General features: G+C 43.7%; 1 protein-coding gene across 2 annotated transcripts in view; it reads left to right on the plus strand.

Moving 5' to 3' along the window:
- The window catches only part of Srgap1 (SLIT-ROBO Rho GTPase activating protein 1), a 285799-nt gene that overhangs the window by 151032 nt on the left and 116810 nt on the right, over nt 1-17957 (plus strand). The window lies entirely within an intron of this gene.

The raw sequence follows: 17957 nt of genomic DNA on the forward strand, positions 1-17957 counted from the left end.
GAGCCCATGGGAATACAGGATGAAGTCATCGAGATCTTAAATTTGATGAAGTTTATTGAAAAATTGGGTAAAAACATTCTTTTATACAGAGATCAGCAAGAACAAGAGCAGAGACTGATGACCAACCCTTATGTATATTCAGGAAGTGAACTCTGGCAAAAATGACGGAAGAAGGTTCTCTTGTGGCCCCAAGTAGTCAATTATTTTGTTGGCTGACAGAAGCTGGAGTCATCTGGGAAGAGGGGACCTCGAGTGAGAAAATGCCCACCAGATTGGCTTATGGATAAGTCTTTGAACATTTTCTTGATCAGTAACTGAGATGGAAGGGCACAACACCCTGGGCAGTGCCACACCTGAGATGGTAGTCCTTGATACTATAAGTAAGCAGGCTGAGCAAGCCAATAAGCAGCACCCCTCTGTGGCCTCTGCGACACTTCCTGCCTTCCGATTCCTGCCCTGACTTCCTTTGATCATGTACTATGATGTGGAAGTGTAAGCCAAAAAAAAAAAAAAAAAAAAAAAGAAACCCTGTCCTCTACAAATGCTTCCTGTGAGAGTTTTATCATAGCAGCAGTAACCCTAACTAAGGGAGCTTAAAGATGCTCGAAGCCTCCTCTGCCTGGACCAGATGTCACACATCTGGCTGAGATTAACAGTATTGCACCATACATTCACACATTCATAGCACACACACACACACTCACACACAGCAATAAAAAGATTAAAAGTAAAATAATAAAACAGGCTGGAGAGATGGTCCCACTGTTAAGAGCACTTGTTGCTCTTGCAAGAGAACCTGGGTTTGGTTCCCAGCTCCTGTGTGGTTGGGTCACAACTACCCATAACTCCAGTTCCAAGTGATCCACTGCCTTCTTCTCACATCTGTAGATACCACACACATGCACGGCACACACACATACATGCAGACAAACATTCATACACATAAAATGAGAGATAAAATTGAAAAGCAAAATTATTAAAACCCAAACCAGATACAGGCTAGGGAGATAACTCAGCTAGTAAAGGCAGTCACCCACCCTGATGATTGGAGTCGGAGAGCCAGAATCCCCTGATGATTGGATGGAGACCCCGAATACACATGGTAGAAGAGAAGAAATTGCCATCACCAGTTGCCCTCTGACTTCTGCCCACAGGCTGTGCTGTGGCTGTTTGGGTATAAAATAAAATATAAATGTAAAGTAAAAACAAAACCCAGAGTTGTGAGATATAAAGTGCTCTAATGTTTGAATGCAGTGTTGACAGTAATTGAAATGGGAACTAGAGCTGGAGAGATAGCTCAGTGGTTAAGAGCATTGGCTGCCCTTCCAAAGGTCAGAAGTTCGATTCCTGGCAACCACATAATGGTTTGCCGGGCAGTGGTGGCGCACGCCTTTAATCCCAGCACTCGGGAGGCAGAGGCAGGCGGATCTCTATGAGTTCGAGACCAGCCTGGTCTACAAGAGTTAGTTCCAGGACAGGCTCCAAAACCACAGAGAAACCCTGTCTCGAAAAACAAAAAAAAAAAAAAAAAAAAAAAAAAAAAAAAAAAAAAAAAAGGGAACTAGCTTGCCTTGGGGAACTCAGGAGGAAGCTGTGATAACTTAGGAATCTGGGGGCAGGGGTGAAGTTTACCCTGTCATGTGAATTGTGACCAGGGCATAGGTCCATCCTTCAGAAAGTCCTTGTCCTTATCAACTAAGATTGAACCCTCCGGACATCCATTGTTTTAAAGACCTGTTAGTACTTTAAATTTTGCTCATCAGTCATACATCCAAATCCGATTTTCTTCAAATTTCCACTGCTCCAGCTGGCTGCTCTTTACCTAAGTAGGAACAGGCTGAGAGACGTGAGCCATTATTTCAAGATGCTTGGCCTTTTATTGATCACACAGCTGTAAATGGGGCCCCATCCCACAAGACAGGGCTGATGCAGATGTGTTGTCTCCAGATTCTTCCGGTATCCTAGCCTCCACCCTGGGAAACGCAATGCAAGTGTGGTACAGGAAGCTGCAAACACAATACACAGTTGTTCAGGGGGGACAAGGAGAACTCACGCTGGCTTCCTCAAATCATGCTGTCCAAGGGACAGAGCCACTGGGAACCGTAAGCTCCGGAGGAAGGGAGTCTTAACTAGGACATGATGGCTGTCTTCAGGCTTTTGAAGCCTGCCCCCGTAGACAGCAGCAGAACTCTCTCTACAAGGCGTTGAGAACGCACGGTGGACTATAAGTGGAGACAGGTTTTCCCTTTCTCCCAAAGCAGACCTAGCAATTACGCAGTCTGAAATCTCTCTCCAACAGTCTGCTTCATTGCAGCCTTGCGGCGCTCTGGAATGGACTTCAGTCTCTTTAATGTAGTATTTCAAAACACTCGTTTGGCTCTGTATTGAGTTGACTAAAACGCTCTGATTTGAAAGGCGATATGAATAGAAGGCCATTTTCAGCAGTGTTTGGAAAAGCAGAAAGTGGCTTCCTAAGATAAAATAAGGACACGCCGAGCTGATGAGACATCACAGTGATAGTAAGAGGTAACGATTATGGAATGTGTGGTGTGTGCCAAGCAATCTGTCACACACAAAACAACAGGCAGCTCCTCTAATCCGCGCGCAAACACAGGGGCAGGCTCTGTAATAGTTTCCACGGCAGCGATGAGGAAACAGCTCCAAGGAAGCCCAGTTTTTAAATGTCCTGACCCTGGGCCTCTCTGGAAGGTTTGAGCTCTTCCAGGCAGGCTGTCCTTCCGTGTGCATTGACCTACTAGCCGTGGATGTTTGGCTTTTTTGTTTGGGGGTGTATTTTTTGTTTTGATTTCTTGGGATGAATTCTGTGGTTCAGTTCTTGGTGAAAGGGGGTTGTTACAGGAATTTCTTATTCTTCTCCAGTGCCTCCTCTGCCTTTCCTGAGATCTGCTGTCAGCTTAGTGGGCTCATCAACCATGTGGTTTGGAGCGACTCTACCTCTGCGGTTCTCAACCATCCTGATGCCGTGACCCTTTAATACAGTTTCTCTCCCGACAATAAAATTATTTCCGTTGCTATTTCATAACTGTAATTTTCTGCTGTTATGAATCATAATGTAGATATTTGCTATGCAGATGGTCTTAGGTGACCCCCCCCCCCACGGGTCACGACCTGCAGGTTGAGAACCATGGCTTTAAAGGAAGCTTCCAAACCAGTTGTATCTTTGAAGAGGAATTCTGAAAATTAGGTATCTTGCTGCAAAGCAATATGGGTATTTTTTTAATTGTTTGAATTAACACAAATCAGACTGGACTGAAGCTGGTTTGCTTACCTCTCACACTAGGTGGTGTGGCCTCTTTTCTCTGCTTGCCATCTGCATCACACTCATTAAAGTACTGGGAAGAGGGGGAGAATGTCTGACTGAGTTTGAATGATTGAGTTTCTGTCCGTGTCTCCAAGATTCTCTGCCCTTTGCTTTAAGATGAGCAAACCGGCTCACTGGTGTATTTTAGTGGATGGCCCATGCATTCTCACCGCGATGCTGTGGAGACTCAAGCCGATGAGCCTCCTGCACTGTGTGCTTTACCATAGACTGTGGTCCTGAGCCAGCTGTGCAGCGGATGTGAGCTTTGGACAGGAGAGAAAGTCCTGGCTCGCCCAGTAAGTTCTTGTTCTGGGTTCTTGTTCTGAAGTTAATAAAGCAGTTACTAACTTTTTGCACGAAGTTTAGTGTGTTAAAAACTAATTTGAAAATACACTTGTGGTTTAGTTGGTTATACTGTGGCTGAACAAAAGTATTACTAATTTGTTCTGATTTTTTTTTTTTTTTGAAACGAGGTCTCACTGTAGAAGTCTGGCTGGCCTGTAACTCTCTGTGTAGATCAGGCTGTCCTCAAACTCACAGAGATCCTCCTGCCTCTGCTTCCTGAAATTGTCCTGCCTTTAATTGAGTAGGTTTATGTGTGTGGCCACAGAGAGTTTGCACTTAAATGGTTATTTAATTAGTGACATAGAAAAAGTATTTCCAATTTATTACCATTTTCAATAAATAAATCCAGTATGAAAAGTTGTCCTATTTCTTCAATCCTAAAGCATTTATTGTATTAAAACCTGGCTCACAAGCCTAAGTTTATTCTCATTAGCCTTCTTGAGACAGGGTCTCACTATGTAGCTCTGGCTGTCCTGGAACTCAAAATATAGAGCAGCCTGACCTTGAATTCAAAGATATACTCCTGCTTCTACCTGCTGAATTCTGGGATTAAAGGCATGCATCATTATTCCCAGTTGGCCTGATTTTAAAACCGATCTGTATTTCAATAGTATATGAATTTCATATCAGTTCTGCGTCTTTCCTAATTAACTATTGAATCACCCAAACTTTGAGAGAATGTAGCCGGAGAAGGTTTGTAAGTTATAGAATTGTAAGTTGTTTTCCTTTTCTCCATTGGTGTTTTAGTGAGTTCATTTGAGCAGTTACAGAAGACTACAAAAGTGTATGCTTTAGAAAGGAAAGACAAATGGAAGAGGAGGCAGGGACCAGGAAGAGGGAAACATGGCCTGTCTAGTAAAGCCCAGCATCTGTGATGGAGCCCATTTCTCTTTGGGAGGAGAACACCTTTCCGAGGACAAAGCAAAGTCATGATTGGAACTTAGAAATCTATAAAAATCTAAAAAGAGACACCATCAGAGCTTACTTATCACTTGATAACGCCATTTAGAAATAATTTATTTAGATTTCATGGCCCAGTGACTCAAAATAGAGAAAACAGACCTATGACCTACTTATATCCATGCCTACCTCTGGTCCACGTTGTCTTTATCTACTTAGCACCCCCATAGACACATTGGTATGTGTGAATAAAATAGGTACTTAGTATGCCATATGTCAGTTTTAATCCTTATATCTTAAATATAATTAGACAACTGCAAAGTAGAGATGTAGAAACAAATTTTTATTGAGTTTTATATATGTGGCTGGATCTGCCTCTCATGATGCAAGTTCAGGGTGAATTCACAGAGAGCCCTTGTGTTTTCTCGCTTTTGCCTATGCTCTTTCTAGACTAACGGGCCCCATGGAGCAGAAAGCAGAATCAAGAGATTGAAGGCATTGGACTTGTAGTCTTCTGAGGTACACCCTCCTCAGCCTTAAATCCATAGAAGAGGGTGCCCAGTTCACCAACGACATGCAATTTTAGATGAAGTCCTTTTTCCTGCACAAGGATTTAATACTTATAAATGTGGTCATGGTGGTGTCCTTGTTGTTTAAAGGTTTTGTTTCCTCTTAGGGGAGCTGGATAGACTTCATAAAGTGATCATTGTTTAATGAAAAGTGCATTCATGCCGGGTGATGGTGGTGCATGATGTTAATCCCAGCACTTGGGAGGCCAGTCTGGGCAGCAAGAGTTAGTTCCAGGACAGGCTGCAAAGCTATAGAGAAGCCCTGTCTTGAAAAACAACAACAACAACAAAGAAAAGTGCATTCATGTCATCGACATTTGAAAAATCAAAAATATAAAAATCAGGGTACATTTGTGCGGTGGATTGAATAAACCTGCACCTCAAGCTCACATATTTGAATGCTTAGACACCAGGAAGTAGAATTGAAAAGATTAGAAGGATTAGGAGGTGTGGGCTTGTTGAAGGAAGTGTGTCACTGGGGCAGGCTTTGAGGTTTGAAAAGCCCAAGCCAATCCCAGTTTCTTTCTCTTTCTCCTGGCCTGCAGATCAGGATATAAAGCTTTTCTCCAGCTATTTCTCCAGCACCGTATGTGCCACCATACTCCCCATCATGATGATAATGAACCGACCTCTGAAACTGTAAACAAGCCCCCAGTTAAATGCTTCTGTTTATTAAATTTACCTTGATCATGGTATCTCTTCACAGAAATAGAACAGTGTCTAAGACAATTACTCAAAAAAGTTGCACTGAGACCAGGTTAGTTTTGTTAACAACACACAGCCTAAAATCACTTGGGAAGACAAAGTGAGTGAGGGGGTGTCTACATTGCGTTGGCCTATAGGCATGTCTGTCTGGCATTGTCTTTGGTTAATTGACATGGAAAAACATAGTCCACTGCCGGCTATACTTGCCCTAAGCAGGGATCCTGAACTGGATAAAAATAGGGAAATAGAGGTGGACATGCGCTAGCAATCAGGCAGCATACATGCATGCCTTTCTTTGCTCATATTTATGGATATGATTGTGACTAGCTGTTTGAAGTTTGTGACTTGGCTTTCCCATATAAGGGTGGTGTAACCTGACATTTTAAGCTGAAATAAACCCCTTTTCCTCTATGTTGCTTTGGGCCAGGATGTTTTATCTCAGAAATGGAAGTGAAACTGAGACAGTGAGGTTCATAGTTCCAGACGCAGATTCTTCCTGCAGTGTCACAAAGGCAACCAGAAGGTAGCTGGGTGGCCCCTAACAGCCATGCCACTGTTTCAGTTGTGGACACGCCTTCCCTGGGAGGTCAGTGTTCATCGCTGGGTGATATGGCTGATGACTTTTCCCCCTTTTGCCCTGCATGTGTGGAATCCTATGGGTATATTCCCAGAAGTGATAGAGATGGAGTATTTGGCTGTTCTAAGTTTTAGTGCTCTGAGGCACTGCCATACTTTTCCAGAGTGGCTGTGTCACCAACAGTGTATAAACACCCCCTTTCCCTGTGTCTTCGGCAGCATTTGTCATTGTTTGTTTTCTTGGTGATCATCTTTCTGACTGGGTCATATGGAATCTGAACATAGTTTTAATTTGCACTTCTCTGATGGCTATTGAATTAGAAAACTTTTTTGTTTGTTGTTTGTTTATGGTTTGTTTGTTGGTATTCTTCTTTTGTTGTTTGATTCTCTGACCCATTTTAAATTAGTTTTTTTTTTCTTGATGCTTAGTATTTTAGTTCTTTGTGTATTCTAGATATTAGTCCTCTGTTGGATGTGCAGATGGCAGAGGTTTGTCCTCGTTCGGTAGGCTTTCTCTTTACTTGACATTCTTTTCATTTCCTATACAAAAGCCTTTTAACTTCATGAAACTCCATTTGGTGACTATCAGCCTTATGTATTGAAGATTGGAACCCTATTCAAAACATCCTTACCTTTGCCTGTATCATAGAATGTATTTCCCGTATTTTCTCTGGCAGTTTCAGAGTTTCTTTTCTTTATCCGCTGTCCTTGATTCATCTAGAGTTGAGTCTGGTGCAGGTGAGAGATAAGACCTGGTTTCATTCATCTCTATTAGACATACTTTTCCTGCAACTTTTCTCCAATGAGTTTCTTTTTTCATATACATATATATATTGTAAAAATTCGGGTGTGTGGCTTTTTATCTGGGCCCCCTGTTCTATTCCATCAATCTACATGTCTGTTTTTATGTCATTATGGCACCGTTTTTAATGTGATTGATGTGTAGTCTAGTCAGGGATGATGATAAGTTCCACAATATTCCTTTTGCCCAGAACTGCTTTGGCTATTTGGGTCTGTTATGCTCCCATATAAAGTTTAAGATTGTTTTTCGTTTGTTTGTTTCTATTTCTTTGAGGAATTTTGATTGTATTTTGTCTAGGGTTGCACTTAACTAGCAAGTTGCTTTTGGTACAAAGCCATTTTCACAGTATTAGTCTTGTTAATTCATGACCACATGACGTATTTCATTCTTCTGGTGTCTTCCTTAAGTGTTAAAGCTTTACTAAAGAGATATTTCAGAAGGTCTAGATTAGGTTTGTTTCAACTGATGTGTTTAGTTAGTTGGTGGTGTCCATTTCGAGTCCATAGTGATTGGGATTGCCGCCTGGACTTCTTTCTCAGTGTATTTGTCTAAGAAAGCTGCAGATTTTTGGATGCTAATTTTGTATCCTGCCATTTTGCTGGGCATGTTAAATTATTTATTTTATTCAGCTGCTTTGCCTATAGTCACACTTACAATCTTCGTTTTGAGTTTTCTGCCTGAGATTTCAACTAATATGCACTCTCTTTTGAGATAGAGTCCTATTATGTAGCCTAGGATAGCCTGGAACTCAGTATGTAAACCAGCCTGGCCTCAACCCAACTGCCTCTTGCTTCTAGAGTGCTAGGATTAAAGGCCTGTTCCACTATGGGCAACCTAGCACTCTCACAGTGCTGTAGAGTTGATAGTTTCTGGAGACGTTTTGTGTGTGTGTGTGTGTGTGTGTGTGTATTTCATATATTACTGCATTGAGATTTATACATTCACACACACACACACACACACACATATATATATAGAGAGAGAGAGAGAGAGTATTCACAGCTTTCAAATAATATTTAGTTTACTAGAGTGTATGTAGAACTACTAGTATGTAGTTCTGAAAATAATTCCTCAGTTCAGGGTCCCTGGTGAACTCTGTTATTCCCTGAGAAGAATGTTAGCTGCAGAGCATCTGAAGCTGTGGGTGTCACCACTGTGTACCTCCTGTGTTTGCCAGTTAGCAGCAGAGGCCCCTAAACTTCAGTACCTATTTAGACAATAGACAGGGGAAGAGTGGAGCACAGTCGGGTTTCCGTTACTAAGAACGGGATTGGGAAGAAAATAAGGCAAGAAAGGATAGGAGAAGTATTAGATCTTTTCTGAGAAACAACTTTTAATTTCAGGATGATAAAGTATCTGGATGGGGAAGTTGGGCTATTGGTAGGGACCACAGATTTTTAGAGATTAATGCTATGGATGGTTACAAGTACGAAGTAAGAGGAGTCGGGGATGAGGATGAGAGAGAAGGTAAGACGTAGGATGAAGAGAGGGAGTTTATTTGGTGTGTTGAAGAGACAGTGAAGAATGCCTTAGAGTGTATTAGTGGGGAAACATAAACAACGGTCCTAAAACCTGAGCTGTCTACAGAGCACAAGACATGCGCAAGAGGGGAAATTAAATGGAACAAGAAACGAAGAGGACACTTAGGGAGTGACTGTTGGCACAGCTGCGCTGAGGTGAAAGGTGAAGTTCTCAGGCCCCGCTAGCCACGCAGCATGCTGCCCGGGCAGGGTGGGGGCCTGGCCTCTGCAGCCTCCTTGTTCCCTGGGGCTCTGGCAGGTGGGAGAGGGAAGGTTGTGAGGATTTTCCTGGCTGTTCGCTGGGGCCCATGCCTCTGGCCTCCTGTAGGTCTGGTATACATGAGGAACATCACTCCCCTTGCCAAAAGGAAAGAAAAAAAAATCCTGATTTCTTTTAATGAGGTAAAGAATGGAAAGACAAAAATAGGGCTTTAAACTTCTCTCTGGGTTATTTGACCCATGTGTTTGGGGACCGCCTGGACCCGGAGGTTGCAGATGACTTGGGTGAGTGACTCTCCACCTCTCACCACCACTCACAAACTGGGTGGCTTTCTCCTGCCTCAGTGGGCAGTGCCGCATTTGCCTGCCCGTTCCATATGTCCTGGAAGATGCCCTGAATGTCATCCTTCAGGATTAAGTCTTGACTTGCTTCTGGAAAACATGTACCATGTCCTCTTTGAGTCTTGTGCCCCATGTTTTCTGCTGGCATGGAGTTTGCCCCCAGCCTGGGATGGAATGCCCTGTGACGATAATTGCCTACTCCGATCTTTAGTGTGTGTGTGTGTGTGTGTGTGTGTGTGTGTGTGTGTGTGACATACAGTCTTGTTCATGTATTCTTGGGCTGGCCTGTCACCTATTGCCAAGGCTAGCCTCAAATTCATAGCAATCCTCCTGCCTCAGTCTTCCACATATTGCTATAATAGGTATGAACTACCCTGCCCAGTTCTAGTTTTGGTGTTAAGTAGAAATGCCTCCTTCCAGGTAGGAGAGACTCCTGAAGAAACACTCCACACACTCGCCTGAGCCTGGACTCAGGCCGTTAAACCCAACCCTGTTCTTGCCGTCAAGTGTTTCTGGGAGAAATTCTTGTCCTTGTCTTCAGAGTTTATGTGAGTTAAAGGGCTCTATTAATGTAGAGACATTCGAATGAGGTCTAGAATGTTAAAAGCAGACACTCAGTGGAAACATGACCCTGACCTCTTTACCCAGAATTTATATTCCAAATAAGCAAGTGTGAGACACTAAAATCCTTTGAAACACTCATTAAATATTTCATCTGCTTTTTCCTGTCTCTCTCACTCCCACTCTGACTCAGCAGAAGGCCAGCATTCCTGGGTTGGTCATCTCGATATATTTATTTAAAAACTCCCTCTGCAACATGCAGAAACTCTCTGAGTCAGCCATTTAATCCAAGCACTGGGTTGCTTGATTAATTGCTCAGTGTACCCACATCACTCCTATTAATTATGGCCCATTGTTCTGTTGTCTCCTCTCCTTTCTGGAATGTTCCAGGCCACAGGCCTATAGGTCTCTAGTAGCAGAGGTCTGGCTAGCACCCACCACCAAAGTGGCACTGACTCCAACACTCTGTACAGAATGTTGCTCTAACATGTGCCAAGGTGTGAGTTTGTTCTCCCGGGGCTTGTGATTTGGAGGACTGGACTCTGTGGCCCTGAGAGAGGAGGCAGGCTGCTGAGATACAAGGCTGTAGGGAGCCGGACAGGATCGCCATTACAAGATGGCGCCGACATCCTGTCTTGTTGGAAATAAACAACTCCATATTTGGCTATGCCTTTGGGAGCTGCGTGTCCCCCGCTTCCCACATGCGCGGTGGATAAGGGTCCTTGGGCCTATCCCAATGCAGTCTGGTGTCAGCTGATGGTGGCAGCCAATCACAGGGCGACCCGTGTGCCAATTCCCTATATAAGCAGCTGCTTTAGTGCTCTTGGTGCCCCTTGCTTCCTGCCCCTCGCTTTCTGCTCACCTTCAACCAAGGGCACTCCAATTAAAGTGTGATCTGAGAAGAATCCTCGTGTGGTGGCAGTTCTTTCTCGCTGGTCGAGAAGTTCGCCGCACAAGGCCTAATGGAGGTTCTTAGGACCTGGGGGATGGGTGCCCAGGAAAGGGATTAAAGTTACCCTGGTGGGAGTCCTGAGCTGCTGTGAGAATGGCTTGACCCCTCTCTGGCTCCTCATCTGGAAATCCAATCCCTTTTTTCATGTATCCTCCTGCTGCTCTTGGTGCTGTCCACCATGGGCCCTCTCCAGAGCCAGGCTGGGTCTTGCGTGTTCTTTGTGCCTCCAGAGCTACGAGCTAAATAAACCTTTGTGTGTGAGTTTGGTGTGGAGGCTGGGGATATACGACTATATGTGTGTGAGTGTGGTATGTGTGGGGTGTGTGTGTCCCATTTTTCTTCCCAGCTTCAGGTACTTGTCATTTTGCTATAGCAACAGAAAAATAAGCAAATGCAGCGTGTCTGGTTCCTCTGTGGGATGGTGGACTCTGGAGGGCAGGGGGGCAGATCTGAACCCCTGTACCCCTGTAATTCCCATGAGGGGTAAAAAGGAAATGTCGTTAGCATGATAACTTGTGTTCAGTGTTTAATAAGGACCATCCCAATAAAACCCTGTGGCATAGAGAATATTCAGTATCTTTTTTGCCAGTGGGGGAGTGATGCAGGAGAATTGTCTGTATTCTGTCAATCATGTTTTAAATAAACGCTGATTGGACAGGCAGGAAGAATAGGCAGGTCAACCAGACAGGAAGTAAAGGTGGGGCGATAAGAACAGGAGAATATTGGGAAGGAGGAAGCCCATTCCTCCGGAGTCCAGCCCAGACCACCGAGGAAGCAAGATGTGAGCTGCCCAGCTGAGAAAGGTACCTAGCCATGTGGCTAACATAGATAAGAATAATGAGTTGATATAAGTTATAAGAGTTAGAAAGAAGCCTGAGCTAATGGGCCAATCAGTTTTATAACTTACAGAGATCTCTGTGTGATTTTCTTTGGGACTTGCTGGCTGTGGGGTACTGTGCAGGACAGAAACCCCAACAAGCTGGCCCTCGTGTTACAGGGGAGAAAATCTAAGACCTCTGAAAACCTATCTACTGACTTTCACAAAGTAGTTTGAACATAGGCAGTTTGATTTGAGACTGAAAATCTTTAATCACCAGACAGTGTTCCCAGGGAATGGTGATAAGTGAGTTAATCGTGACGTCACCTTGAAGGGAAGGTCTGATTTGTCTCTGGGGAACAACGTGCAAGAATGATTTCAGAGCAGCTTGTAGAATTGCATCTGGTGGAGGGAAGAAAGCAGAGTCCAGGCAGTGCACAGAACCGGGGAAAGCACAGAGGCCAACACTAGACAGAGGGTCTGCAGCAGTGACCAGGCAAGATGTGGAGAATAAAGGAGAGAGGTTCCCTGGTTATCTATCAGCTTGGCAGACACCCTAGGCATAGCTGGGAAGAGGGACTCTGGACTGAAGAACTGTTCCCATCAGGCTGGTCTGTGCGGCATTTCCGGGAGGGACAGTCCACTGTGGGCGGTGCCACCCCTAGGCTAGTGGATTCAGTTGCTATAAGTAAACTGAGCAAGCCATGATTATACATCAGTAAGCACCATTGCATTCCTCCGTGGTCTCTGCTGCAGTTTCTGCCTCTAAGTTCTTGCTTGCATTCCTGGCCTGCCCTCCCTTCATGGTGGACTGTAAACTGTAGTGTGAAATAAGTGCTCCCTCTGCTGCTCTGGGCATGGCTTTATCACAGCAATGGGTGCAAACTAGGATAGAGGGAAAGGGGTGGATGAGGCAAGACATCTCTGAACCATCCTAAAACATCATACAAACAGTTCCAGCCAGAGGAGACATAGATTTTTATTTCTAATGACATATAGAAAAATTAATCAGCCGGAACAGATGAATGAGTAACCATCACTTCAAGAAGAAGCTACAAGTGAACCTCAGCTTTCTGACTTAAGGAAAGAACATCCTTGTACTGAAAGCAGCAACATGCATTTAAAAAGAAAACTGCCTTCCAGCATGTGTTGAGAGGCTCAAACTCAAATTTTAATTCTCAGAAATCCCATGTCCAGGAAATGCCTTAAAGCAAATAACACAAAATGCAACTGAACACGTTAGTGAGATTGAAGTTCTGTGCAAATGGCTGGCCACCTTGGTTCTCCCTGAAGTGACCATTTCAGAGCAAATGAGATATGATTGGCCTGCCCTAGCCTATAGAAATTGGGTGTTCCTGCTCTCTGCCTCCTAGGCAGCAGCTTCTTCTTCCAGAACTGTCAGCCCAAAAGATTGTACCATTTTGGCAAATTATCAGATACCAAGAGCTATTTTGGAACAGATACTGGAGTGGGATCCGTGCCAGGAACCCACCCAAATGACCTTGAAAAAAAAAACACTGCTTCATTTTTTGCTACCAAGCTTCTGTGTGCATTGTCCTGAGCTCACTTCAGCATCCTACACACCACACAACTGCATAGTTGACACCCTTCCCCACCTACTGTGCTTTGGCCCTTTAGTTTGGATATAGAATTACTTTTCACTGGGTGGTGGTGACACACACCTTTAATCCCTTTAATCTGTGAATTCAAGGCCAGCCTGGTCTACAAAGCAAATTCCAGGACAGCCAGGACTGTTACACAGAGAAACCCTGTCCAGTGGCTTTCGTGTAATAGATAATGCCTATAAAGAAAACCATATACTTATCAATTAATTTTTAGTAATTTCAGATTTTTAATCTGTAATAAATACTGTCTTGTTTTTTAGGAGAGTAGACAGCAGAAAAAATACAAATTGAGGAAAACCTCTTTAGAATACTAGCTTTGTTGAGATATTGTATTCTTGCTTTATATTTGCATCAAAAACAGCATCATTCTTGTCTTTTGTCTTTTTTAAAACCACTTTGTTGAAATTTTAAATTATCTTATAATTTATAACATTCAGCAGTTCATGTGTCTCTCGTATCTACAAATCGAATGATTACAGTATGGGGAACTTGTATGTTAGTACTGATAATTATCTGAAATTGAAAAAAAAAATGGTATGAAAAAGTGAGCCCCTCATGGAGCTGAGGCAAGGATATAAATTTATAGTCAGCCTGGGCTAAATTGGGAAACCTTATCTTAAGGTGAAGTCAAATGAGTCAGCCAATAAACTAAGTTATCACATGATTGGTGGGAAATGGAGGAAACATTGTAAGTGATAGCATAAGATGAAGGTGTATACTCCTGGGTGGCTGTGGTGAAGTGAGCTATTAGGACTCCAAACGTGATATAAATACATGAAAAAATATGGCAGATAAAAAGGTAGAACAATTTACTTGGTTATGATAGTCATAGCTCAGACTCAGGTTAGAGAAACGCACTTGAAGGAAAGGCGGTATGTCACAATCATGGTTGTCCCTCTTTTCTCGTGTCCCTCAACACATTTCATCATTTTCAGCATGAAAACAGAAGAAAGCCCTGGAAATGTTCATTTTGAATTTGTGCTTGATGTATCTGAAATATCAAAGTTCAGAGTTTAGAATTTACCCCTAGGTTTATACTGAAGGCATTTAACAAGTGTTAACTAAATTTCTCTCCCCTTGGATCAGAATCCCAGAACTCTGTCAAAACGTCAGAAGACTGAGCATCATTTTAGCTCCTATAGGCATAGTTTGGGAAGAAGTGGTCTTTTCTGTGTTTCTAGGGGGCTCTGGGCAATCTATGGAAAAGTAACCTTAACCACCTTCACTCAAATAGCAGAAAACCCATCTTATCCCTGGAAAGTATAATGTGTTAGAATTTATCTTCTACAGAAGGAACAGTCATTCTCTCCTTAAGATCTGTGTCTTTTTTTTTTTTATCTAGGCAATAGTTCTTGCTCAAATGTCAAGGGTCTCTTTAATTTTCATTTTTAGTGAAACAGGACCCAGGTGCATGACACCCTGCTGAATTTTGATGACCTTCGACATCCAGAAATGTTCTAAAAGCTCATTGTTTATATGCTAGCTAAGCAATAAGAAGCTTATCGGTGTAGGGTTCCTAGATTCTGTGGTGCTCCAGCTGCTGTTCTCATTGAAGAAGTGATGCTGTAGGTGTCTGGAGTACTATTTAGAGGGAATCATTACTTCAGTTGTGACAGTGATCAGTGGGAGCCACGTTTTGACTGGAGTGAGGGAGGGTAAGATGAAGTGACCCTTGTAAGGTTTCCATGCTGTGAGAACAGGAACCATGCCCGCAGCCTTCCTGTTAGCTAGTGATGTTGTTCCAGCCCGTGTATCTCTAAATACAAAGATTTGGATTTGTGTTTCTCACAAGCCACATAAACCACATAAACTAGTGCTGTTCAAAGTAGCCAGCCCCTTGCCGATCCCTAAAGACATAGGAGTGGTGGTGAACCCCAGAGCGCTGCCTCATGAGGCTTTAGGAGCATGATGGGGTGGGGGGTGGGGTTCAAGGCCAACATTGACTATATAACAAGACTTTGTCTCCTAAAGAAGAAATGCATGATGGTAGGAAGAAAATGATGAATTGTGAGTTAGCCCGCTAGGTCAGGACAGGTTTAGATCTTAACTCAGTGAGTGAATAGAAACCATGCTACTGTATTCTGGGGGATAGCTCCCTACTGAAAGCAATGCTCTACCAACTTGCCACAATCGCTAAAATTACCACTGAAGACAGGTCTTTAAAGGTCTCATTCATAGAATGTATAGGTCATGTCACATTGACTTCAAGGGCTATCAGTTTTCTGGTATGTGCTTCATTAATTCATCCATTGTCACTAGCAGCAGCACCCCCAAGGGTACAGAGTTTAGGAAGCTAAGTTGAGTCCGTGTCCATGATGAGGCGGTAGGGAAAACACGTGCTGGAACACAGTACTTAGGGGCCTTTCAAAGTTAACAGCCATCTGGGGAAACTAAAAACCCAGGGCCATGGGGAGTGGCATCAGCATCAAATCAGACAGTTTCTAAGAAGCACCTCTTATGTGGAGGTCAATGGACTTTCAATCAAAGAGTTGCCCTTCATCTTATAGATCACAAACTGAGACAGGGAGCCAACATCTCTGAGGAGTCAAAATGGGTTCTCTGACTCTTGAGCCCTTCCTTTTAAGCATTTGACATATTGCCTCCTAGAAAACACACACACACACACACACACACACACACACACACACACACACACACACACACACACACACACACACACACCACACACACAGGGGGAGGGATCTCATGAAAGGTGAAATTAAAATGCAAATGTAGCCCAACTTTCTTCTATCCCATCACCTGAAATCTTGTACAACGTGCCAAGAGCCACCCTGCTCGTTCTAGGATACGTAGCCAAGGGTTACGTGGATGACCCATAGAGACTCAAGCTAAGCTTTTGCTCTGATCTTAAATATACTGGTGTGAGATTAATTGAACCAGCAGATTCTTTTTTTTTTCTGTTATTGTTTGGAAATCTTAGCCAAGATATATTTTCTTTTTGGACTTGCTACTTGAAACATGGGTAACTGAGCAGGACTCCTTGGTGGCCTTTGATCCCATTAGAGAGTTTAAATTGATGGCCCAGTTCTTTGAATGAAACCTGATATTAAAAAAACACCAAGCTGAAGTCACAGGAGATTGTAGTATAATGCTTACATTTGGAGTCCCAGTTTGGGGGCATAGAGTTCCGGGACTATATTAGCCCACGTGTGCATTCCCGTTTACTCGGGAGTGACTCTTAGTCTCCACATGTTTATTTAACAGAAGAATATTTAAAATTCCTAAATCCAATTTAGAGACTTAGACCCTGTCACAACCTGGCATATGCAACGCTGTCCAGGAGCCCAAGGAAACCCAGTGATGAATGCGGCTGTTGAATCTGAATCTCTCAACATTGTGTGACTCTGATGTTTTCTGCCCATGGCATTTTATCACCCATGAATCTTCATTTCAGCAGTTTGGTCTTTGCTTCTTCCTGAGGCCTACACCAATAACCTCCCCAAAATAGACAGATCCGATTTGATCTGAGTCCCAGTTTCTTAAGACCATGGTCATCTCCCCTCCACGGCGGTCTGCAGGTGGTCTTGGTAGCCATAGCAACTGCTTCCCTCCCCTCAGAAATAGCAGTTCAGCTTGTTCTTGTGGTCATCAAAGACTTTGCTCAGAGTTTCCTGTGCACCTAGCCAAGAGTGCCAGGTTGGGTGAGATTGATTAGGAGCCATCTTAAATCCTATGTCCTAGGTACCCACTCATAGGTGGCATGGGAAACTGTACAACCCAGTGTGAGCAGCAGTGGCTCCTAGTACCATCTCACACTATAAATGGAGCCAACCACACAACTCTGCATTCTCTATAGATGACTACGGGATGAACCCAAAACAGATAAACACCTCTGACTCTGGTTCCTATAAAATAAATCAGCTTGAAAAATCAGGAAAACAATATGCAAATATCCCACCATCAAACTCTGGATAGGCAGAGAGAGGAGTCCACTCTGATGTCTGGTCTTCATAAAAAATAAGATGTAGAAGTGTATGGACCTTACATGGACTTGCTGTCGGGCAGCTTCAGAAGTGTTTTCCTAAATTGTAGTGACCCCGAAGAGTTCATTTCCTCTAACTTTGCCGTTTGGGTCATTGCCACCATAGAATGCGGTTTGATTCCATTGAGGAAAGCTGATTGCTCAAGCTCACCCTTTGTAGCCTGTTCCCCACTTATTTTCCTGTTGGGGTGTGTGGAGGGTGTTATGTTGCACGTGTGGTGAGCGGACAGGTTTGTAAAGTTAGTTTTCTCCCTCCTCCTTCATGTGGGCAAACCTTAGGCTTACACCGCGAGTGCCATCTCGCTGGCCTCTGGTTTTTGATTAAGACAGTGGCTCAGGCTGGCCTGAAACTCCCTGTCCTCCTCCCTCAGCCTACCTAATGCCAGGATTATCATAGGCACAGCCATGCCTGGCCTGCCGCTCACCTTCAAAGCAAGCATGACGCTTTACCTTGTGCATATATTTATTACCCACTCTCCCACAGGGTCTGACATGACTGCTGGGGGCGCCACCCGGGCTGCCCTTCCACCTGCCCCTGCACCTCATACAGAGACCGTCGGCCATGGTCCTCCATATGAGAAGGGGCTTTAGGGCTGAAGGTGTTTTGTGGTATTAAGAATACAGTGGCTTGGGGCTGGAGAGATGGCTCAGAGGTTAAGAGCATTGCCTGCTCTTCCAAAGGTCCTGAGTTCAATTCCC

The sequence above is a fragment of the Microtus ochrogaster genome, unplaced genomic scaffold (genome assembly GCF_000317375.1).
Source record: "Microtus ochrogaster isolate Prairie Vole_2 unplaced genomic scaffold, MicOch1.0 UNK127, whole genome shotgun sequence".
Lineage (NCBI taxonomy): Eukaryota > Metazoa > Chordata > Mammalia > Rodentia > Cricetidae > Microtus > Microtus ochrogaster.